Raw genomic sequence first — 23850 nt, forward strand, 5'->3', positions numbered from 1 at the left:
TGAGACATCTGTGCATTGACTTCCAACATCTCTCTTTTAAACTTATCCCTCCATCTCATTCTTCCACCTTCTCCATTCCTCCTCCTTCCAACTCTGACATGCCATTGACTCTGTTTAATTCAAGCAAATGCTCAGAGCCCCAGATCCCTGAATGCGACAGATTGAGAGGGTGGGGGTGGGGTGGAGAATGGAGGAGCCTGTGTAATAGGACATAAATAAACTTGCACATGCTCTTCTTTTTAATTGCAGATTCTATCCCATCACGGGGCAATTTTTATTTTGCCTTTTCTTGAATAAGTGGGAAGATGTTTTATTCATGTGTATCTTCCCAGCCTGCAGCCCAGTAGGTGCTCAATGTGTGCTGAATGAGTCGGTGCATTCGGTTCGGCTCCGGCCAACACACATGCCAGGCGCTGTTGTAAGCGCCTCACATACACCAGCTCATTGAATACTCTGGTGCCGTCTTAAAGTCCTGGAGCCGAGCACTCTGAAGTCTGGCTAATAAAGGAAATGTGTTGGTGGCCATCCTCTTGATGGACACACCATTGAATCTCCAGTGGGAGCTTTGTGCCTTCCGGTTCCTCCCGCCTTGCTTGTGGCACTAACATTTAGGAAGAGAGTTTCAGCACAAGCTTCCAGCTGGGTGAATGGTGGGGCCCGAGTGATGGTGTCAAAGCTGAGCACACACCTCGAGGGACCTCCATCTTTTCCAGTGGGGTTTTATTTGAGCAGTGCCAAGAAATTTCCGACCGCTAGAAACTGTAAACCATGGAGGCTTAACACACCATGCCACCACCTGGCCAAACAGGCCAGAGTTCAAATCCCAGTCCCACCACATAGGGAAGCAATTCCTTGCTGAGCCACAGCATCCTCCTCGGTGGGGCAGGGTGTGCACCTGTGGGGCTGTGGGAGGATGACCCAGCTCACCATGTGACATTTAGCAGGCACCTTCCTCACTCTGACAGCCAGCTGAGCACAGGCCACTAAGGAAAGAAGAATTCTGAGGGAGAGAGAAGAGGCCAAAGAATGAAAGAAAGGATGCCTCCTCTAAGAGCAGCCAGGCCGGGTGGGACAGGGCGGTGGGCGGAGGTTGGCCGGGAGGGAGCCATTTACAGGCACAGTCAACAAACAAGGATTGGGAATATAAAGCTCGGCATTGTGCTAAGTGCTGAGGAAGTAAAAAGGCATTTTTATTTCTAATTTATACTCCACCTACTTCCAAAGAGAATTTTGAAGGTGACTCACAGGGAAAACCACATATGCAGCAAGATCACGAAAATAGAAATAGAAAATCAAATCCATGGAGATGAAGAAAGGAAAACCACATTTATTTACCCAGGTGCCAAGTCCTTGAATGCACTCCATCACTGAGTCCAACAGCCCCATTTCACAGATGAGGAAGACAAGCAAAGAGGCATGCCCGGGCCAGGCAAAGGTGCCAGCAGGGCCGCCCTCGCCAACAGGCGCAGGGCCCAGGATACATTTAGGGGCCCACTAAAATGTTTTAAAATTTCTTTTACTATCAGAAGAGAAAAGAATCTTTAGGTTGAAGAAAATGTTTTAATACATGATATTAATAGATTTGTCTTTATGCCCACACAATTGTAAAATGTATTTAATTTTTTTGTGGAGGAAGAAGTCCACAAGTATAAAAGTGCTTGGCGTCCGCAGAAGTCATAATGTGGCCCAAGCCACACACTCAGGTCTGCCTAACGCCACATCTTGTGCCCTTTCCTCACTTGTGCAAGAACATTTGTTGTTACTGAGTGTAACACACAAGTCAGCTCTGCAGCTAAACAGAGACCACAGTGAGATCAATAATTCTAAGTTTCATAGAAAGGATGTGTAGTGACGTGTAGGGAGGAAACATTTACTCTGCAAGGCAGTGACAGGGAAAATGCAGTGCGATGCAACGATGGGGAAAACATGTAACTTTTACAATTTTCTTTCTTTCTTTCTGTTTTAGAGATGGCTGTCTCGCCATGTTGCCCAGGCTGGACTCCTGGGTTCACGTGATCTGCCTGCCTCAGCCTCTTGAGTAGCTCACATTCCCAAGTAGCATGTGCCACTACACCTGGCTAAAATTTTCTTTATAATGAATGTCTTCTTTCTTATCAGTTCCACTGGGAAGCAGAAGGGTAAAATCCTAAATTTTATCCAATTTGGTAAATGTCAAGCTTGATCTAGAAATCAAAATTGTTTTTCATAGATAACTGGACTGACTCAGGTAAATGTCAACCTTCTGAAGACTGCTCTCTCTGGCTGCTGAATCCCAGTATGGCAGACATTTCCAACCAGAACCTTGCACAGCCCAGAAGGGAGGCCTTTGGCTTCCTGTGACATCGCCTGGATCTTCACCTCCTGCTTCCTGAGCTCATGGCTGCTGTGATGGGATGGCCTCATCTTGCTTTCTGGGGTGCTGTGCCAGGAGCTGTTGCTGGAGCCCGTGATCCCTGCCAGCTGTCCTAGTGGTCACTCAGTCCTGTCACCAGGCCTCTGCCTTTCTGCTGGCTTTCTCAACCCCTGCTCAGGTGCTGTCTCAGACTCCCCTACCTCCTACTTCCTGCACTACCTCCACGTCTTCATGTGGGTGCTTCTCCTGGACCCAGTGTTCCTGGAGAAGGGTGTCTCCAGCCCAGATACTCCCTGTGGCCTTCCGATGTCTACTTGCTTTAAAAACTCCCAACTTGGCAGACGACCAGGTTTGGCTGTGATGCTGCTGCCCTGGTCAGAATGTCATACCCAGGCTATCCCCCAACAGGCTACCCACCTTTCCCTGGATATCCTCCTGCAGGTCAGGAGTCATCTTTCCCCCTTCTGGTCAGTATCCTTATCCTAGTGGCTTTCCTCCAATGAGGGGAGGTGCCTACCCACAGTGCCAAGTGGTGGCTATCCAGGAGCTGGAGGCTACCCTGCACCTGGAGGTTACACAGCCCCTGGAGGCTATCCTGGTGCCCCACAGCCAGGGGGCGCTCCATCCTATCCCGGAGCTCCTCCAGGCCATGGATTTGGAGTCCCACCAGGTGGAGCAGGCTTTTCCGGCTATCCACAGCCACCTTCACAGTCTTATGGAGACGGTCCAGCACAGGTCTCACTACCTGGTGGCTTTCCTGGAGGACAGATGCCTTCTCAGTATCCTGGAGGACAGCCTACTTAACCTAGTCAGCCTGCCACAATGACTCAGGGCACTCAAGGAACTATCCGACCAGCTGCCAACTTCGATGCTATGAGAGATGCAGAAATTCTCCGTAAGGCAATAAAGGGTTTTGGGACAGACGAGCAGGCAATTGTGGATGTGGTGGCCAACCGTTCCAATGATCAGAGGCAAAAAATTAAAGCAGCAGGGCCGGGCACGGTGGCTCAAGCCTGTAATCCCAGCACTTTGGGAGGCCGAGGCGGGTGGATCACGAGGTCAAGAGATCGAGACCATCCTGGTCAACATGATGAAACCCCATCTCTACTAAAAATACAGAAAATTAGCTGAGCATGGTGGCGCATGCCTGGAATCCCAGCTACTCAGGAGGCTGAGGCAGGAGAATTGCCTGAACCCGGGAGGCAGAGGTTGTGGTGAGCTGGGATCGCGCCATGGCACTCCAGCCTGGGTAACAAGAACGAAACTCCATCTCAAAAAAAAAAAAAAAAAAAAAAAAAAAAAAAAAAAAAAAAAAAATTAAAGCAGCATTTAAGACCTCATATGGCAAGGATTTAATCAAGTATCTCAAATCAGAGTTAAGTGGAAATATGGAAGAACCGATCCTGGCCCTGTTCATGCCTCCTACATATTACGATGCCTGGAGCTTACGGAAAGCGATGCAGGAACTCAGGAACGTGTATTGATTGAAATTTTGTGCACAAGAACAAATCAGGAAATCCGAGAAATTGTCAGATGTTATCAGTCAGAATTTGGACGAGACCTTGAAAAGGACATTAGGTCAGATACATCAGGACATTTTGAACGCTTACTTGCGTCCATGTGCCGGGGAAATCGTGATGAAAACCAGAGTGTAAACCACCAAATGGCTCAGGAAGATGCTCAGTGTCTCTATCAAGCCAGCGAGGGGATAATAGGGACTGATGAATCTTGCTTTAACATGATCCTTGCCACGAGAAGCTTTCCTCAACTGAGAGCTACCATGGAGGCTTATTCCAGGATGGCTAATTGAGATTTCTTAAGCAGTGTGAGCCATGAGTTTTCCGGATATGTGAAAAGTGGTTTGAAGACCATCTTGCAGTGTACCCTGAACTGCCCTCTTTGCTGAGAGGCTCTACTACGCTATGAAAGCTGCTGGCACAGATAACTCCACCCTGGTCAGGATTGTGGTCACTCGAAGTGAGATTGATCTTGTACAAATAACACAAATGTTCGCTCAGATGTATCAGAAGACCCTGGACACAATGATTGCAGGTGACAGGAGTGGAGATTACTGAAGACTTCTTCTGGCTATTGTGGGCCAGTAGGAGGGATTTTTTTTTTTTTTTTTTTTTTTTTTTTTAACGAATGAAGCTATTCACAGCTTATCCTTCAGAGCAATGGCCTGCATGCAGCAATATCAACCATCAGCTAACCAAAAGAGCTTTTTATCAAGGACCATATCAGGGTAATGTGCTTGGTTTGCACGTGTTGTTATTGCCTTAATTCTAATGTTATTTTGTTCTCTACATATAATCGATGTAAAGCCATATCACAATGATACAGTAATATTGCAATGTTTGTAAAGCTTCATTCTTACTAGTTTCATTCTAATCGAGATGTCAAATTGAATGAAAAATCACGGCAATTTCAAAAAAAAAAAAAAAAAGAAACTCCCAACTTGCCAGGTTGTACCCTGAGACATCGGTGGGGAAGGTAATAATGATAGAGGCAGAGAAGAGCTCCGGCTCCTGAGCTACCTGTTCTCTCTCTATCCTCCTTCCCCTTTCCACAGTCTATGAGGATAGAAGGGATACGCTTTCCTTCATCATCTTCTAAAATGTAGTCAGCCAGACCTACCTCCTGATGTGCTAAGTGAGGGTCAAAAGAATTTAGTAAACGTTTTCTCTCTCAACATCTAGCTTTCCATCTGAGACTCAAACATTCCTCCAATGTACAAGAAACTACAGAACAATGTTTACAGGATATGAAAATTTATCTAAAAATAATTCCAGAAAGTATCAACCCCATTGCAGACACATGTTAGATCAACAGGAGAGACTAACTAGACCGATACTTAATTCCAATCATAATATCATCTATGTGTCCTTATGTAAGGAATGTTGAACAACACGATGAACACCATCTCCAATACTTATATGGCAAACCTTCTTCCAATAGCTGCTTGTTCTAGTAACCCTCCATAAAAGTAGGCCAGAGCATTAGGCACTTCTCTGGGGAAAGGGACTGATCCTAGAGAATCTAGTTGTGCTGTATCTGGTGTTCTCCTATCTGGACGCAACTTAGACACCCCAGATCAATAGCATAGCATAACGTGTTACTTCTTTCAGCCAGAGCTAGGAGGTGGGAGCAAAGGCATAGTCCATCTCTCTCACCCTGGAGAAGGGCAGAGAGAATTTCAAAAAGGGATATGGGCACAGCCAACTTCTTGGCCATCACAGTTTTTTTGATGATTAGTCATGATTCAAAATATGAACCAGAAATGGCTTGGGAGTTTGAGGAGGAATGGGGTTTTGAGAGGAAATGACTCAACAAATACGGATTGTTGGAGCAGAGATCAGACTCCAGGATCTTCTCCACTCAGGCTAGAGAGATGCAACTATCAGAAGTCTGGATATGGCTGGGTGGTTCATGCCCAAGATCCCAAAACTTTGGGAGGCTGAGATGGGAAGATCGCTTGAACCCACGAGTTTGAAACCAGCTTGGGCAACATGGTGAAACCTTGTCTGTACGAAAAATACAAAAATTAGCCAGGCTTGGTGGTCTATGCCTATAGTCCCAGCTACTCGGGAGGCGGAGGTGGCACGAAAGTTTGAGCTGGGGAGGTGGAGGTTGCAGTGAGCTGAGATTGTGCCAGTGCACTACAGCCTAGGCAGTAGAGCCAGACTTGTCTCAAAAACATAAAGTCTGCATATAAATTATGATTCTTAGTCTTACTCTAGAAGACTGAGTAGTTACTTGAGCCAGAAAGAAGATGATTATAAGGAAAATCAAGATTTTTGCATTGGAAAGAGATCATCTTGTCCAACCACTGCCTTTGAAATGGAGAAAAGAAAAATGGATAGTCACTATCACTACTTATATTAATATTATACTACGAATCATACCCATTTTAACAAAGAAAAAAAGGGCCAGGCACGGTGACTCACGCCTGTAATCCTAGCACTTTGGTGGCCAAGTTGGGTGGATCACCGGAGGTCAGGAGTTCAAGATCAGCCTGGCCAACATGATGAGACCCTATCTCTACTAAAAATACAAAAATTAGTCAGGTATGGTGGCATGCGCCTGTAATCCCAACTATTCAGGGGCCTGAGGCAGAAGAATCACTTGAACCTGGGAGACGGAGGTGGCAGTGAGCAAAGATCATGCCATTGCACTCCAGCCTGGGTGACAGAGTGAGACTGTTGAAAGGAGAGAGAGAGAGAGAGAGAGAGAGAGAGAGAGAGAAGAAAGGAAAAAAGGAAGGAAGGGAAGGAAGGGAAGGAAGGAATGAAGGAAAGAAGGAAGGAGAAAAGAGAAAAAGAGAGGAGAGAAAGAGAGCAGAGAAAGAAGAAAGAAAGAGAAAGGAAAGAAAGAAAAAGAGAAAAAGGGAGGAGGAAGGAAGGAAGAGAAAGAGAGAAAGGGACTTAAGTTTGGGGAAGATGAGACAAACTGTTAAATATGTACAGGCAATATTATTGTTTAAATAGAAAATCGAAGTTATTAGAACAAGTAAAAAGTTTAGTACGATTGCTGGGTATAAAATTAACATGCAAATCACAAGTTTATTTCAACAGATGAGCAATAAACATTAAGAAAATAAAAAATTTTGAAGTGATCATTTACATTTGCAACACGAAAGTATTTATGAATCAGTCCAATAAAATGTATGCTGATTTTGTATAAAATATTAAACTTTATTGAGAGACATTAAAGAATGCACTAATAAATGCAGACATACTATATTTATGGATGAATGAGTCTATATTGTAAATATGCCATTTTCCCCAACTTTGTCTGTAGATTCAATGCATCACAATCAAAATCCCAACACATTTTTGCATGTAGAATTTGGTAAGCTTATTGTAAAATTCATATGAAAGTGCAATAATTATAAGAACAAAGTGATGGAATTGCCCTACCAGGTATCATGACTTATTATAAAGCCATAGTAATTAAAAGAGTGTGACATTAGCATAGCCATAGAGAAATATATTAATAAAACAGAAGAGAGAGACATGAACAGACTCACACATATATGGATACTTGATATATGACTGACTGGAGATTATAGGGCAGTGGGAAAAAAACTTTTAAAGAAATGATATTGGAGGGAAAAAAGAGCTAAAGGGGAAAAAAAATGAGTCTCTACTTCACACCACATACCAAAATCTCTTTAATATGGAATAAAGAGCTAAATGTGAAAAGTAAAACTATAAACCTTTTAAAAAAGGAGAGAAGCAAATACTTTTGTGGTCTCAGAGCAAGAGTTCTTAAATGAGATATAAAAGTAAGGAAATGGCTGGACACAATGGCTCACACCTGTAATCTCAGCACTTTGGGAGGCCGAGGTGGGTGGATTAACTGGGGTCAGGAGTTTGAGACCAGCACGGCCAACATGGTGAAACCCTGTCTCTACTAAAAATACAAAAATTAGCCAGGCATGGTTGCATGCACCTGTAATCGCAGCTACTCAGGAGGCTGAGGCAGGAGAATTGCTTCAACCCAGAAGGTGGAGGTTGCAGTGAGCTGAGATTATGCCATTGCACTTCCAGCCTGGGTAGCAAGAGCAAAACTCCATCTCAAACAAATAAATAAATAAATAAATAGGTCCATGAAGTAGATTGGCATTAAAATTAAGCACCTCTGTTTATCAAAAGTTATTATAAAAGTTGGTGATATTAAATTGTTTAAAATATTTTAGGTGTCATACTTGTATTGTGGTTATGTTATGAAGAGAGATAAATTTTGAGATAAATCCTCAAAATTTTATGATGAGTAGTGTTTTAGATTTGCTTAAAAATGAAGCTAGAGGAGCAGAAGTTGAAAAGGTATAAGTGAAACAAGATTGTCCATGAAATTATAATTGTTGAAGTTGAGTGATAGGTACAAGGAGATTGATCATATTATTCTATCTACTTTTGTATATGTTGGGAATTTTATCATAAATAACTTTGTGAGAGAGAGAAGACTGAGGAGGGACTATAAAGAGATGAAAACAAACCACAGACTGGAACTACACATATAATCAATGAAGGACTAATATCCAGAACATAGAAAAAACTAAAAATCAAGGGGAAAAAAAACCAGTTTTTCAAAGGTAACAGACTTGAACAGACAAGTCTGAAAAGTGGAAATCCAAATAGGTACGAAACAAACAAACAGCTCAACTTCATTAATAATCTGGGAGATAAAAATTTAAATCACAATAAGGTACCATTTTGTATCCCCCAGATTGGAAAAATTAAGTCTGTAATACCAAGAGATGACAGGGATGCAGATGCATCTGGGAGTATAAATTGGTACAGCCAATGTGGAAACCAACTGGACTTGATCTAACAATGTTAAAGACCACGTCATCCAGCAACTGTATTGCTTAACACCCTAGGGCAACTCATGCATGTATGCGCCAGAGACAAGAAAACTTCCAACAACGTCGGTAAGGACCAAACACCGGGAACAACTCAAATGTCCATCAACCGTAAAATGTATAAACTGTGAGCTTGTGTAGTATATGAAATCTCAGCACTGAAAATACATACAATGAAATTGTAGCTATGTTGACCAAATGAAGTGATCATAAAGGAATGCATACGGTATATTTATTTCCAAGTTTAAAAAATAGACTAAACTAGTGGGTTAAACAATACGAAGCTGTATGAAATTGCAGATATTCAGCTATTTTTCTCTTACAAATGGCGTTTATTATTCACTCTAATACTGTTTAGGGTGCATGCATAAATGGTAAAATCATTAAAAAGAAAGCAAGGTTCAGGGGCCGGGCGCGGTGGCTCACGCCTGTAATCCCAGCACTTTGGGAGGCCGAGGCGGGTGGATCACGAGGTCAAGAGACCAAGACCATCCTGGTCAACATGGTGAAACCCTGTCTCTACTAAAAATACAAAAAATTAGCTGGGCATGGTGGTGCGTGCCTGTAATCCCAGCTACTCAGGAGGCTGAGGCAAGAGAATTGGCTCAACCCAGGAGGCGGAGGTTGCGGTGAGCCGAGATCGCGCCATTGCACTCCAGCCTGGGTAACAAGAGCGGAAAAAAAAAAAAAAGGAAGAAAAAAAAGAAAGCGAGGTTCAATCAGACCTTTTCTGATTAACAGAAAAGTTAGGATAGTGTTACCTCTGAAGGAAAGAAGGGAGATTTGACTGGGGAAGGATCTGTGGTGTTGGTAGCGAGGAACTTCACAGGTACTAGCGATGTTCTAGTCTATTTATTTATCTCATTGGTGGTAAAAAAAAAAATGTGCCTTATTTATTTATTTAATATTTTAGAGACAGGACTTTGCTCTGTTGCCTAAGCTGGAGTGGCATGATCATGGTTCACTGCAGCCTCCAACTACTGGGCTCAAGGGATCCTCCAGCCTCAACCTCCCGAGTAGCTGGTATCACCAGCATGTGCCATCATGCCCATAATTTTTTTATGTTTTGTAGAGATGGGTTCTTGCTATGCTGCCCAGGCTGGTTGTGAACTACTGGGCTCAAGTGATCCTGCTGCTTGACCTCCCAGAGTACTGGGATTACAGGCGGGACCCACCATGCCCAGCTAATATTTGCTTTATAGTTCTACTTTAAACTATGCATATGTTTTATGCATTGAAAATGGTTTTATTTTTTAAATAAAAAGAGGAAATAAAACCTTAGCTGTCAGTTCTGAACTCAGGGCACACCAGCCAAGCAAGAGATCAGGGCACAGTTGAGAGGTAGAGAGAGCAGGGCATCTGCTGAAGAACAGGGGACTATATCACAGGTGACCTATAATGGTCACTCCACACGTGGGGTTTGTTTTGCATAGTCTTGTTTTTCCCAGATAACAATTGTTAATACAGTTATTATTCTACCCAGAATGCTGAATATGATAAATTGACTTATTCATGACTTTACTTGTAATGATATATATAATAAATTACTTAATTTCTGCTGTGTTTCCCCAGCAGAAAATGAGTCCCCGGGGGCAAGAACTGGGAAGTTTTCATGCTTGTACCAGTAAAACAGAGTGCCTGACACTGTAGCTCCTCAATTAAAAGGTCACTGAAAGGATGGACTCCAGATGAATGGATGGACAAGTAGATGGATGGATAGACATCTTAGGGAGTTTTGTTTTATTTTATTTTATTTTTTTATTTTATTTTGTTTTATTTATTTATTTTATTTATTTTATTTTATTTTATTTTATTTTGAGACAGAGTCTCACTCTATCCCCCAGGCTGGAGTGCAGTGGCATGATCTCGGTTCACCACAACCTCCACCTCCTGGGTTCAAGCGATTCTCCTGCCTCAGCCTCCTGAGTAGCTGGGATTACAGGTGTGTGCCACCACACCTGGCTAATTTTGTATTTTTAGTAGAGATGGGGTTTCTCCATGTTGGTCAGGTTGGTCTCAAACTCCCAACCTTAGGTGGTCTGCCCACCTCAACCTCCCAAAGTGCTGGGATTACAGGTGTGAGCCACCATGACTGGCCAGGGGTTTTATTTTCAGAATTAGTGAAGGGATTTTTTTAAGCCTCCCATGGTGAATAGAGCGATTTTATAAACATCAAAGTGCTAGTGTGGTATAAACAGAGGCTACGGCATCTTTAATGATTTCGTGAATGGGACAGCGCGTTCTGTATTTTGAGTGCTTCGTTATGTCCCCATCTTATTGTGCTGCTGGGATTTGTCAGCCACACAGGGGGTACCACCTCCTGTACAGCTCCAGGGTACCTGTTCTCTGTTTTAGGTAAATAGTGTTCCTGGAGTTGTCGATGGGCGGATTCTGAGCCCACCTTTGCTGGGGAGGCAATGGAGTGGCAGGCACAGCGATGACCAGGACGTGAGGTGTGGAGATGTTGCTAAGCGTGCAGGCTGGCTGCTCCACGCCCCCACCCCCTTGTCAAGGAGGGCGGCACTCAGATGACACGTGTTGGGAAACACTGTCCTTCCTCACTCTTTCCCCCCGTTTTTGTTTCTTCTCGCGTGCTTTTCTCCCTCCCCTTTTCCTCCTTCTCCTTTCTCTCTTTCTCTTGTCCCCTTTTCCCTTCCTTCCCCTTGGCCCCTCACTTCTCTCTTTGTCCCCTCAGCCTGTCTCTGTTTCTGTCCTTGTCATTCTTTTGTCTCCTTCTCCTTCCCAACCCCTGCACTCAGAAGCAATCTTTCACTAAATCATTAAATATGCTGTAGTCTTTGTTTATACCACACATAGAAGAGATGTCTATCTCCTGCTCTCAGTCAGACACCCCAGCGTTAAAGACATTGAACATCTCTGCAACCTTCATCTCCCCTCCCCAAGAGACCAGCTCTGACTGTGTTTTTTAGGAGGCCCAATTTCCTCTGGGACCTTCACCCTGTGCACTCCCATTGCCACCCACAAAGTGCATACCCCTCTGGGTGGTCCAGAACCTGCTCCACTAGACCACGAAGCCCCTTTGGGCTGGCTTGGGAGCCCCTTCCAAAGCTGGAGGCAGGAGGGGAACCCTCTTTTTACTTCTGAATTTATCCATCCTTAGCTCCATGAGCAAATGCCCCGCTCTTCCTGGACCCCACAATAGAAACACAGACTTTGGCTGCCCTTCTTTTCACTCCTAAGGAGGGCAGCTTTGGTGCTAAGGGCCATTAGAAGATCATCCTCTACCAGGAAGGCATAGATGCTTTTTTCTCTGCAGAATCTGCCCTAAGCTGATTTGACCTGATTGACTGGAGATGCCAGGATGGTGGAGCAGAGCGGGAGGAGGATAGTGGGAGGGGGCTGGGAGAGGCAGAGGAAGAAGGGAAGCCCAAAGTCTAGAATTTTAGAACCGGAGGAGGAGAAGGAAGGACCCTGTAGGATCCAGCACCCCACCCCACCCATTCCTCTGCCGGAGTCACAGGCAGTCTGCTCCCTTCCTGTGTGGGTAATTGGCAGAGCCCGGACAAGCAGGCAAGTCTCCGGCTCCATCCCAGCCCAGCACCGCCCACCGCCTTATTCAGGCAAAGAGAGTTGACTGTCTTGGCAGCAAAATGAAACCTTTTGATTTACGAGGAATTCTGAGATATCTTCCAGCTGACAGTCTTTGGAGAATTGCACAAGCCCACACTTTTGTGGGGGCAGCATTTAATGAAATGAACACATGAGTTATTCGTTTTTCATTACGGATGACATGCAGAGAGCACATATCAGGATGAAAAATAGGTCCTGGCCTGGGGCTCCACAGCCTTATGATCCTGAGTGAGCAGGAGAGCCAGGAGCACCCATTTCCAGAGGCAGGGAATGGGAGGAGGGAGAGCTAACACCTTCAGACACTTGCCATTGTCATCGTCTCCTGTAACTCTCACTAGGTACTGTTGCTCCAGAGTTACAGGTGAGAAAACTGAGGCTCAGAGAGAGCAAGTAACATGCCCAGCATCACCCAGCTAGTGAGGGACAGAGCTAGGGTTTCAATCCCAGGCTGCTTTGGCTCAGCTCCCACAAGCTGTCCTTGCAGGAGCAGGAAGCCAACTGTGCTGGGCCTGGGGTCCAGTGGTGCAGACGGCGCCCACGCTGCAGATGCTGGCTCCAGATGGAAGCTGAAAGACAGAGGAGCCCGGGGCCCGGCAAGGAGAACCCTAGGCTTTGGTGGTCAGCCAGGCCCGGCTGGATACTAGCTGAGCCTATGAAGTCTGGGAGCAGTTGGGCCGTGAAAGTGATGCCCGTGATCTTTGTTTTTGCCGTTTTCCAGCTTTCCAGCCTCAGAGCAACTTGGCATCTGTATCAGAAAACCCAGTCAGCCCTCATTTCAGATGCAGGTGCAACACATACGGGCCCGCACTCCGGGCAGACCTGAGTTTGATCCTGAGCCTCCGGCTCATGAACCGTCAGACCCTGAAAAGTTCCTCAGCCTCTCTTGAGCCCATATTGCCCATATCTGTCATGTTTATTGAACAATACCTACCTCTCAGCATTTTCATGAGTTTTAAAATGTTATCAGTAGTAGCAGCTGTATAACAGCAATAATAACTCACGTACATTGAGTGCCTTTATATGCCCTGCACTATGCTGAGAACTTCACATCCGTGACCTGACTTAACCCTCGCCGCACCTCTCCAAAGCACTGCTGTTACGTAACAGCCCCATTTTACCTGCGAGGAAATGGAAGCTCAGAGTTCTTTGCTGCCCAGGTCATATGGTTAGCAAATGGGGCTAGGATCAGAATTCGAACCCACGTCTGCATGTGCCTCCAGCCCACCAACATGACTCTTAACGAGCCAAGTACCCACCACATAGTAGATCCTCAGCAAATGGGAGTTCCAGTTCTTTCTTTCTCCTCTAAAAGCCCAGATTTTCATAGTGCTATCTGAGATTTGCTTTAGAGCTTGCCCACATGGAGTTTTCGCAAAGTCAGGAGAAAGAGGGGTGGTGGGTGCATCCCCCGATCCAGGGCCCCCTCACCCCCCAGCCTTCCTTCCTTTTAGGGTTTGGCAAAGGCTTCACTCGAGGCCTCTCATGGAGCTGGAAACAATGTAAGTTTATTTTGGCACGGCAAAGAGGGCCCAGTTCCCCTTCTCTGGAAGCCTGTGTGGGAAGAGGACTAGAGAACGTGGCCCAGGCCTCTGTCAGTTCCCGTTAATCTCCCCAGCACGTCCACGCCGAGTCACACCATCACATGTAGCTCTGAGAAGGAAATGAGATAAGAGCTTTCCTTCCACTTCAGACAGATCATAAGATTTCCCCTCCTCTCTCCACACTCCTCTCCAAAAGAAGTTGAACCAAGGACATGGTATGCCACCGTGAAACTGAATACTCTTAGCAGATCTCTTCTCGGCCCCGTGGACACATCCTCACTTGGGTATTTGGCTACCTGTGGCAAATACAATAAGCAGGGCCCATGGCCAGTGTGGTGATGAAAGTCATAGACACTTGGAGTGGCAAGGGACTGTCACTGTCCTCTGATCCCAGCCCCCTGCCTGGCTTAGATTCAGATTGAGCCAGTATTTACTGGATGCCCACCTGGGCCAAGCCAGGAGTGCTTTCGCCCCTGTTATCTCATATTTCAAAATCCACACGACATAGCCGGGCGCGGTGGCTCAAGCCTGTAATCCCAGCACTTTGGGAGGCTGAGGCGGGTGGATCACGAGGTCAAGAGATCGAGACCATCCTGGTCAACATGGTGAAACCCCGTCTCTACTAAAGGTGCAAAAAATTAGCTGGGCATGGTGGCGCGTGCCTGTAATCCCAGTTACTCAGGAGGCTGAGGCAGGAGAATTGCCTGAACCCAGGAGGCAGAGGTTGCGGTGAGCCGAGATCGCGCCATTGCACTCCAGCCTGGGTAACGAGCGAAACTCCGTCTCAAAAAAAAAAAAAAAAAAAAAAAAAAAGAAAAAAAAAAAAATCCACACGACCATCTTTCTGGAAAGGCCTTACTTTCCCATTTTTACAAATGTGGAAACTGTGGCTCAGAGAGCTCAAGTAGTTGGCTCAAGGTCATGACGTGAGTAGGTCGGTGGTAGTGCTGGGATATGGTCTTCCAGCTCTGAGACCAAGCCCTGTCTGTCCCAGGCACAGAAGGAGTCTCTTCTACAGCACTCCAGGTAGAAGTTTCATCCAGATTTTGAACCCCTTGTGTGTCTCCTATTTCTAAGGAAAGTCTCATCTAAAATGTTTTTGGGGGCTGGACTAAAAACTGCCTCTCTGTCACTTTCATCTATGGGTCCTATAAGTCCTAAATCTAACTCCAGGTAAAGGAAAGAAAGCCAGAGCTCTGCCCTCGGTCATGTCTGTTCTTCAGAGATGAGGAGATGGCCCCAGATGACCCTTGGCTGTCCCTATCCCTGTCCTAGAATTGGAATGGGTGCTCTCGAGAGCCCAGCCCTGCCACTTCCTAAATGTGGATTCATTTCTTAACATCTTTGAGTTTCCATCAAATGGGGGCAATTGTGTCTACGTTGCCAGATGGCTAAGGGAGTCAATGAGAAGATGCCTCCCATGCACTTCCCCCAGAGCCTGCACGTAATGAGCTCTCAGCCAATGGTAGCTATAGTTGTTGTTTTATCATCAGTAGTATTTAACCTCTCCAAACCTTGGCTCCTCTTCTATGGAGCGGGAATTATAATACCTACTTTTGTTTCCCCCATCAACGCAAGTGGGCATTCCAATAATGGCAGCTTCACACATCCGGGAGGAGCATGCAGTGATGCCGGTAGAGAGGGCTCAGAAACTGCCAAGAGCAGGTCATGCGCACTCTAGCACCGTGGCTACTTTCTCGGGAGCCTGTTTCCTGAGCTTTCTGTCATTCACCAGAATTTTCAGAGTTGTGATGTTTTTCTCTTCAAAAGCATCTCCTCTGTAGCCCACTCCCCACCCCCAACAAACTTTTTTAAGCTAAAGAAAAAAACATAGAAATAGAAAAGTGTTTAGTCAGCCAAGCGTAGTGGCTCTTGAGGTCAGGAGTTCGAGATCTGCCTGGCCAACATGGTGAAACTCCATCTCTATTAAAGATTAAAAAAAAAAAAAATTAGCCGGGTGTGGTGGTGGATGCCTGTAATCCCAGCTACTCAGGAGGCAGAGGTGGGTGGATTGATTGAACCTGGGAGGTGGAGGTTGCAGTGAGCTGAGATCACACCCCCGCACTCCAGCCTAGGCAACAGAGTGAGACTCTGTCTCCAAAAAAAAAAAAAAAAAAAAAAAAAATAGTATTTGGTCTCTTTTTTCCGCATGCATCCAAGGGTCAGCTGGAGTCTTCTCACCCTTTACAATATAACAAGGGTGATTTAAATCTTACTTTCCTGGAGGTGGTAAAAGTTGAAAGACAGTTGAGGGTAGAAGATGAAATGGCATGCATCTCAAAGACAGAGAACAGAGAAGGTGTGAAGTGCAGAGAGGACGGCTAGTGTCCACAGGGAACCCAGGGCCACTGACCTGGAGGCGGGGAGAGAAATGGGTGGGAATCAGAGGGTATTGGGGGTGGGAAGAATGTGGCCCACCCGTTACCTATTGGAGTGCACAGACCCATTTGCTTGAAATCCAGGAGAAGGGGGTTCCTGAGGCCAGAATTTGTGTAGTTCCTAAAAGTTTTCAGCAGCACGTTTCCTCCCGTAGATTCTTTCCGCAGACAATCCCACCAAGCCTGCAAGGTAAGGAAGGAGATTGAACACGCCCTACCTAAGCTCCTTGTGCTGCTGTCCCAGGGCCATCTCCCAACTCCTCCCAACCCCTCATGGCCCTGCTCTGGGGCAGGTAAATATTCCTCATGCCAGCAGATGAGGAGGCTGGGGCCAGATGACAGCTAGGGAGGGAGCAGAGACAAGACGGGCAAGCCTGCAACAGAGCAAGACCCTGTCTCAAAAACCAAAAACACGACGTGTGAGTTGGACTCCAGTGTGGAATCCTGTGTCTGCTTGGTGCACCCCTGTGCTGCTGAAAGTACAAGGGGAGAGGGGAAAGCCACAGGTGGAGCTGGCCATGAGGACTGTCACAGGTGAGCTCAGGGGCTTGGGTGCCACCTCATAGGCCACGGGGAGCTGCTAACCACCTCTAGGAGTGACATCCTGAGGAATGTGACATTTTAGGACAGTTGCTTGCTTAATGGAGAGGACTCTGCTGAGCCTGGTGTGGCCAGGGGTGCAGGAGCCGGCTGACATGGGTGTGAGGGCCCCTCCGGGGCCCTCTCAGGAGGGTGTTACTAACAGCAGCTGCTGCAGCCCTGAGCCCCAGAAACACCATTGTGGAGGCTTCCAGTGCCTTCCCGGAGCCGCCAAGCTTTCCCTCGCCAGTGGCTGATCCTTGGTTCCCACCTGCTGCCATTCTTCCAGCTTTGAGAGGCAAACGCAGAAATCAGCCCTCCAGCTTCCTCTACTAAGAAGACTGGCGGTTACAACCTGGCTCTGTGGGGCTTCTCTTGCCCTCTCTTCTGACTGCCCCACTTGGCTCCAGGTAAGGGTTAGAGGAAGCTGGAGGTGGAAAATGCAGCCGGGGGAACCTACCAGGCAGGCCCCAGATGAGAGAGGTGGGTGGGGAACCCCGCCCTGGCCCAGAGAACTCGAACTGTCCAGCAACCCTGGAGAAGGTACCAAACCACCACTGAGTTGGCAGTGACCTGCTGGGGGTCAGTAGCGGACAGCAGGAGGCACACTGGAGGCTCCCTCTCCCCATTCACACTCCACCCTCCCTTCACCCCAGTTTGGGCCAGGGCCAGGCAGAGGAGGCACTGATTGCTGATCATCAGTAATGGCACGATGACAGTTTTTAGAGCTCTTTCCCCGCCTTAGCCCTCTTGATCCCTCAACAGCTCCTTGGAGGAGGGAGGTAGGGCAAGCTTTGTCTTAGTTCACAGATGTAGAAACTGAGGCTCAGCGAGCTCATGTGACTTCTCAAAGCCAAGCAGTTGAGGGACAGAGTGAGGTCCAAATGCAGGAACTCCCAAGTATGGCGGACTTTTCCTGTCTGCCTTTTCCCCCCACTTCCTCTGTCAACTCTCGGAAGATTGGTCTGGGACCCCTGCAAAGGCACAGATGGGAATAAGCATCCTTGGTCAAAGGATGGCAAGGAAAATAGTGGACAGATGGGCTGAAGAAGGACTGGCTGATTGAATGATCGAGACCTTATTTCCCTGAGCCTCCAACAGGTGATCCTTGTGTCTGTCCTGGAACACTAGACCACCTAGAAACAGATGCAGCAGTCCACTGCACTCAGTCCACCCATCCTCTTGCCTCCTCTCCTCTAGGGAACTCTTTGAATAAGAGGACACCAGATCATGCCTGCAGTTCCAGCCGAGGGTGAGGTTGAAACACTTAGGCTTCCTATTTAAAGCCACATCTCATTCATCATTTCAGCACCAACCAACAATTAAACCTGATTCAATGGAGCCCTGACAACTAATTTAAACCGGGCCTCACAATTGGCCTGTCACTGGCTATTTAAAACTCTGTCCTGGCCTCTGGGGCCTTTCGGAACCAGGACTGTTTGTCCTGCCAAGAGCAAAGCCCCACCCGCTGTGGCCTGGGATCCCCATGTATGTAGGGTGTAGGGTCTGTTCCGGCCACCGCTGTCTCCGCCTGGCTCCCTGTGGGGCTGTGGGAGGGTTCTGGGAGAGGTTGAGAATGCCAGGAGGAGACGTTGATGAAGCCAAGACCAGGCAAAAGCCCACTGAGAGGTGTAATGAGCCCCAGGTGCACGCACTTGCGTTGTGCATGGCTTTCTTCAGGCCCTGGGCAAAGGTGGCAGCCTGGGGTGTATTGAGAGCATCAGAACCCAGGTTGAGTCCTGACTCAGCAATCCATTAAACCAGTTTCGTGACCTCGCCCAGGTCCTCTCATAGTTTCCTCACCAGTGTGGTGGGAATAACAAAGATCTCTTCTAAAACCGTCTCCCCGGGCGTTCAGAGATTCCCCCAGAGCTGGTGATCCCAGGTGAAAAACATGGAAAACCACCAAGTCCTAAAGCAGAGAAGGTCTGAGCAGAGCAAGCCTGAGCTTGTGTGGGGCCTGGTGCTGCGGAGCAGCATGGCGAATTCCAACCCGTGGTCACGATAGGGTTGCCTGGTGTCCCCACAGCTCTCGAGGGCTGATGGAACACAGCCTCGTATCACTAGTGTGAACAAGAATCCCTCCAGGCTGAGGACTGGATCCAGACTTGTGTAGTCAGAGTGAGCTTCCTGGAGGCAGTGGACTTGAGCCAAGCTTTGGAAGCTGCAAGAATTGAGTAAGTCTGGAATGAGAGGGAAGCCAAACCAGGCAGAGCCCCTTAGAGCTAGCGGAGCTTCCACAGCCATTTCCTACTGGATCCTCAAACGCTGCTTTGCTGGATGAGCACATTGAGAGGTTCAGTGACGCTGCACTGAGAGCTTAGGACAGCGGGACACTGGCTGGGCTCTCCTGATATCACTTGCTCTACCCTGTTCCGCCCCATCCAAAAAGCAGGGAATACCAGACGCAGGGGGTAGGAAAACAGGAGAATGGGAAAGAGGAAGGACTCCAACAAGGGTCTTTCCTCCAGATTCCTAATGCAGACCATTCTCGAAGGAAAAACACAAACGGTGTCGTTGGGAGGCTGAGGGGCACGACCCAACCCTGTCACTGCCGGGAATATGAGCTGCCCTGACAGAGTGAGAGGGGTCTCATGGGTCCCCAAGCTCTCTGTGTGGGAGGAAACAATAGCCACTTTCCTAGGGCCTCTCGGGAGAGGAGGAGTGAGATCACATCTGGGGAGGAAGGAGGCAGAAACACAGGATATGAGCATCCTCCCGGGGGAGCATGGAGAGCCAGGAGCAAGGCCTGGGGCTGGCTGCCTCCTCCCCAGTGTCCCTCCTTCCTCTAGGTTCCTGGGCCACACACTCAGGGCTACCTGCCTCTTCTGGGATTCTTCAAGGCTCTCACAGACCCAGCTAGACTGTAAGATCCTCGAAGGCAGGTCCACAGCATCGGTCAGTGGTTCAGGGCTCGGGTCCTGGAGTAGGGCAGGCTGGAGGTCTACCTACATATTAGCTGTGTGATTTTAAGCCAGTCCCTTACCACCAGCCTCCTTGAGATTCTCCTGTGCAATGAAGATAAAAATAGGGCCTATCTCATGAGATCATCGGGAAAAGTAAATGAGTTAATCAGAGTAAGTGCTTAACAAAAATATCTCCATTGCATGTGTCCCCAGAGCAGTTAGCACCAGCCTCAGCGTGGAGCAGGGGCTGGACTATTAGGCAAGGACTTCAGCTCCGGCAGTGAGAACTGAGATCAGACACAAGAGAAGCTCCCTGATGAGGAGGGGTGAGTATAAAACAAAGGGCAGAAGTCATCGGGGAATCTCCTTCCCTTGAGGCCTCAGGAAGATGCCAGTCCCCCACATTGGTCTGTCCTGAGGGTCTCACACCCCTGTCCTCCTGGGAAAACCTAGATCCTCCAAACTCTGCCCGGGTTCTTCCTGGGGAGTCTTGACCCCTGCCTTGTGGTTGGTGTGGGATGGGGGACCTGGAAGCAGGACTGCCTTCCTCTGGCCGAAGCCTGGCAAGCAAGCATGGGAATGTACTGTCTTCCGGAGAGGGAACAGAGGAGAAGTGATGGAGCCCCTAATTCAAGACCCTGCAGAGGTGGTGCGAGATCTCATAATACCAGTCTCTAAACCAGTGCCTTTCAAGCTCTCCGTGGTGAAGAATCCCTGTTTAAAATATATAATCAGTCATAGATCAGTGCTTTCGTAAAATGCAATAAAAATTTCCAAAAAAAAATGATCACACGCTTGGGTACTGTGGTAATGTCAATGTCAAATTGCTGTAAAATTGTTCTGTGTGCTTACTCTCAATGTCTGTGTTTAGCTCATCAGCAACCAATAACAGTTTGTACCACTGGTTGGTAGCACAACAACCACACTCCACTTGGAGCTGACACTTTCATAAAGGTTAATTTCCCTCTTTTTCTTCCTGAAGTTTTACCTCCTTGATTAGATAAGAAGAGGGGTTCCAATAGTCCCTCACCATCTGTTTAGAACCTCTTCCCCCATCGCAGGTCCTTCCTGGTCATTTAACACCATATGCCATATGGAACAGTCCCAATTATACATATTCTGACTCATGGGCAACACGTTATGATTTTTTTCTTTTTTTTGAGACAGAGTCTATCTGTTGCTTGGGCTGGAATGCAATGGCATGATCATAGCTCATACTACAGCCTCCAAGTCCTGGGCTCAAGCAATCCTCTGGCCTCAACCTCCCTAGTAGTTAGGACTACAGGCTTGAGCCACCACAATAGCTAATTTTTTTTACTTTTATTATTCGTAGAGATGGGGTCTCACTATGTTGCCCAGGCTGGTCTTGAACTCCTGACCTCAAGCAATCCTCCCACCTCAGCCTCCCAAAGTGCTGGCATTACACGAGCATGAGCCACCACACCCAGCTTGATGTTTTTTTCTATTGACTGCCCTACAGTAGGTGTGTTTGTGAAAAGGTAAGCACAGATTCTGTATTTGATGCAAAAGAGAATGAGGAGAACTGGGTCCTAAGGCAGGAAAGCCCCTCCGGGATGGGTATAGGAACCGACAGTGTCCATCCGAGCGGGACACAGCGCAAAAGCTTCTGCTTGGAATGGTAACAACTGCAGTTACAATGTTTTTGAGCATGTAAGATATGACAGACCCTGAGCTTCACAAGCCATACCTCTGTTTTCCCCAACAATTCTGCAAAATAGATATGATTTGTCTAATTTAAAATAAGCGATTTCAACTCCATGTGGCTATGCAGGTGCTATGCAGCCCAGGAGACTTTGAAACGGCATCTTCCAAATCCTGCCCCTGGAGTGGCTTCATAGCATCCGAGGAGATTTTTGAAAATGCAGACTTTCAGCCCCACATCTTCGATTCTTATTCAAAGACTGTGAGCGTTCCCCAGGCCCCCCAGGTAACTCCATAGCCTGGCTGGCTCTGGCGCTGCTGTTCCAGGGGCTGCTGAGGCCTGGGGTCTTGTGGGCTGAGGGGAAACCCTAGGAAAAGGCCAGGAAAAGTCACATGGGAGAAGAGTGCCCAGGAGGGCACTTCAGTAAACTATGATACAGCCATATGGCAGCATACTGTGCAGCCCTTAAAAGGAAGAATTTGGCCGGGCGCAGTGGCTCACACCTGTAAGCCCAGCACTTTCAGAGGCCAAGGCAGGCAGATCACAAGGTCAGGGCTTTGAGACCAGCCTGACCAACATGGTAAAACCCTGTCTCTACTAAAATACAAAAATTAGCCAGGCACGGTGGCATGTGCCTGTAATCCCAGCTACTCAGAAGGCTGAGGCAGGAGAATCTCTTGAACTCCGGGAGGCAGAGATTGCAGTGAGCCAAGATCATGCCGGTACACTCCAGCCTGGGCCACAGAGCGAGACTCTGTCTCAAAAAAGAAGAAGGAGGGGAAGAAGGGAAAGAAGAGGAGGAGGAGGAAGAGGAAAAAGAAGGAGAAGGAGAAGAAAGAAGAAGAAATTTTTAATAACATTAGAACAGACATTAAGGGAACAGGACAGGTAACAAACCGCATGTACAGTTGTGCCACAGCTTGTGAAGCTATGTAACAAATGTAAAAGCGCATGTTTTTTAAAAAAAAAAGACTCGAAGGAAAAACGAAGTGTTTTATTGGTTATCTCTGCATCAAGATTCTATGTGATTTCACCTTCCTCTGTACACTTTGCTACATAGGGCATGTGTTACCTTTCTAAATAGAAAAGCAGTAAGCACTGTTTTTGAAAGAGAAAAGTCTCTCATCAGCCTAACTCCAGAATGTCAAAGTTGACCCAACCAGCATGAGTCAACTTTGACATTCTGGAGTTAGGCAGAAATTGCTGGGGTTTTTGTTTTCTTCTTCTCTCTGAGGGCAGGAAATAACTCTTTCCCACTGGGTTTCCTGCTCGAGTTGGAGGCCCAGAAAAATTCTGGCTGGACTGGAGACAGGTATAAACACACCGGGCCAGCAAGGCCCCTCTCTCTCCAGCACCTGCTCTGGGAGCCTTTTCTGGGAAGGACCATCACTTTTGCAAGGCCATCCTCTCTACCTGGAAGGCTCTTCCCTGCCCCCTCTTGCTTAAATGACATCCTTTGGCCATTGTCTCAGGTGTCGATTCTAAGGTGATCTCCTCCAACCCCCAGCACTGAGTAAGGGCCCCCAGAAACTCCCGAAGCACCCTGTTCTCCCCAATTTGATTGTAATCATGGGCAACTTTTAAGGCTCCACAAGGGTTGGGACTCTATATCCCCTGCATTATCAAGGCCTGGTACACAGCAAGCACTCAATACATGTTTACTGAATGAATCAAGAAATCCAGCCTTGAGAGCCTGGTAGCCATGTGTCAGCCTGAGGAGCTCTGGTACCTGCCTCTCTCGGAGCTCCTTAGAGGAAAGGCCCCAAATAAAGCTGTTATGGCTGGTGCCAGGTGATTTGCCAAATCACCTCCTCAACCTGCTCCCAGTGATTAGACCAGAGATCGGAAGGCAATCACACAGCCAACAGGAGGGGGCTGGCCTCTTCCCTGTGATGGCCTGCTCAGAAACTCTGCCCCATGTGGGAAGTCTGCCTGGGGTGGTGGCTAACTGGCCCAACAGCTAGCTTCTTAGGAGGAGGCTCATTGAGGGAAGCTCAGTCCTAAGAGCCGCTGAGTTTTATCTGGTCCCTCTGGGAAGGAAGCACTTCTGCAAAAGCCCTGGAGGCAGAGCCCTTGAGTGCCCCCCACACCCATCTGTCTCTTCTCGACAAACTAAAAACGTTGCCTTTCAGGGGAGGGCAGCCATCCCTCGTCCCTCTCTGGGTGCTCACCAGCCACCCTTGGGCCTCTCCTCTGGGCTGTGCTGACTTCTCGGGTGCTCTCTGTGCGAGGGCCCTGGCCCAGCTGGCCGCAACAGGATTTGGGCACCCTACCCAGATGTCCAGGCTCGCAGGTGGTTGATGAGTTCAGGGCCCTGCTGTCCTGTTCCCGGGGTCCCATGCCTGGAGTCTAGAGGATGAGGAAATGGGACTGCCCCTGCCTCTCACACATCTCCTAGTGGAGTAAGGGACGCATCTGCTGCGCAGGCCCACTTTGGTGGGGTGGAACGGGCCACCCAGGGAGATCGGGAGA

At 47.6% G+C, this 23850-nt stretch overlaps 1 pseudogene; it reads left to right on the top strand.

Annotated features, from left to right (window-relative positions):
* Positions 1-1565: 1565 nt before the first annotated feature.
* LOC101029988 (annexin A7-like) lies at positions 1566-6957 on the top strand (annotated as a pseudogene).
* Positions 6958-23850: the final 16893 nt, after the last annotated feature.

The sequence above is a fragment of the Saimiri boliviensis genome, chromosome 1, assembly GCF_048565385.1.
Source record: "Saimiri boliviensis isolate mSaiBol1 chromosome 1, mSaiBol1.pri, whole genome shotgun sequence".
Taxonomy (NCBI): domain Eukaryota; kingdom Metazoa; phylum Chordata; class Mammalia; order Primates; family Cebidae; genus Saimiri; species Saimiri boliviensis.